We start from the raw sequence: 1623 nt of genomic DNA, 5'->3' as shown, positions 1-1623 counted from the left end.
GACTCCCCTTTACCAGGGAGTGTCTTTTGGAAAACATGTTCAACTCGTAGAACTTTCGGAAAAGAAGATGTAATGTTTTGATAACTGTGCAGTCAGCAGTGAATATGACACACCCGATCTTAAAGGTTAGACAAATAGCCATATAATATAAAGCGTTACTGCATTTCAAACTGTCAGACTGACAATGTAACAATGCGAACAAACCCAATGTCAATTAGTACTTTCATTAAATGAGAATAGATACCTCATGGTAAAGTCTTGTGTCGTTCATCCTAATAAGCACCCCATCAATTCTCAAGAAAAACCACCACAGCAAGAAAAAGCTAGAAGGCGTTACTCTAATTTTCACACTCAGGCTTGAAACTCCATGATCGTGAAGTTCATCCTCAAACAGGAGAACTTCTTCAAAAAACTTAATCTGTTCTCTGGCTTTCAATTTCTCTATATCTATATGATCTGTTGTAGGTACAACCTTTAGCTTAAGTGATTCTCCAAGTAATGTTCCCTTATAATCTGTGTATAGGTCCAAGCATACGGTTTAATAAATTCCTCAGAGTGCTACCCTCTGTCCTGCTTTCCTGCCACTCTTTGGCACAGGCTAGTTTAAACATTCCTTGGTCGTTGTTCACACATCTTAATGCATCTGTAGCATTGAACTCAATCCCAAAGCCAGAGCCATGCTGGATTCTTGAAACGTTGTCTCCAAACATCATTTCAGGGAGAGATGGCATATGCAATTCATCAGCTAACTTCTCCGCATCCGCTGACTTCATGATGTGGGTCTTGGACGCCGTCAGCTTCCAGGGCCCGAAGGAGAAGTCCTGGTGGCTGCTCTGGAAGCCATGGATCATCATGGCCGCAGCGGGGCCTGCGTGGGCCGCACGGAACAGGTTGGAGCATTGGCGGCCGTGGCAGCGGCGGCCGACCGGGTCTGTTTCTTCTTAAAGGTCAGAGGGGGGACTTGGTATTCTCAGAGCCCTCATGTTCCCTGGCTGCTCTCCTAAAAGTCTGGGCTGGGGGAGGTGCTGGGAGGGCCTGACCTCCATGCAGAGGGTGCCTGTATGCACAGGTCGCCCCAAGTCCATCTTTTCTCCCAGAGATTGAGCAGGATTCCTTGGTCTGGAATGTCTCTGCCTGGCCATAGGGTCCCGCTTTCTCTGGGATCCTCCCGTCTGTGTGTCCAGGCCACGCTTCTGCTCCAGTTCTTGGTCCTATCTCTGATGATACTGAAACTGAGCAGGACCCTGTTGGGCTCCTGGGCATGGAAGCCTTTCAGACGCTTGTTAATCAGGGAAGGGAGGGTGTGCAGAGATAAGGGAGGAGCAGTCCAAAGAAACAACAGCACAGCTTTGGGGGCAGGGCCCTGGTTCCATCTCAGCTGGTACACGTAACAATATCTCTGAGCTCTTCTGCAGAGCTAAAACCCCAACAAATGGAAGATGTTAACTACTTGATGAAGCATTCTTCATTCCAGAGAGAAGTCACAGTTTGACAGCCTCGAGAACCAGAGAATCTCATCAGGAGACCACCTGAGGCCAGATTAAAGGAGTGCAGGCCCTGCACTGACCCTGGTGCTTATCAGCAACCCGGCCCTTGAACCACTGCTGTAAAACTCCTCACCAA

The 1623-nt window shown here is 48.1% G+C and overlaps 1 pseudogene; it reads right to left on the bottom strand.

The window, feature by feature from the left end:
- Positions 1 to 226: 226 nt before the first annotated feature.
- On the bottom strand, positions 227 to 854 carry LOC136125924 (TIP41-like protein; annotated as a pseudogene).
- Positions 855 to 1623: the final 769 nt, after the last annotated feature.

This window comes from Phocoena phocoena, chromosome 7 (genome assembly GCF_963924675.1).
Source record: "Phocoena phocoena chromosome 7, mPhoPho1.1, whole genome shotgun sequence".
Lineage (NCBI taxonomy): Eukaryota > Metazoa > Chordata > Mammalia > Artiodactyla > Phocoenidae > Phocoena > Phocoena phocoena.
Note: the sequence above shows the minus strand (reverse complement) of the source record. Positions and strands in the feature narration are given on the sequence as shown.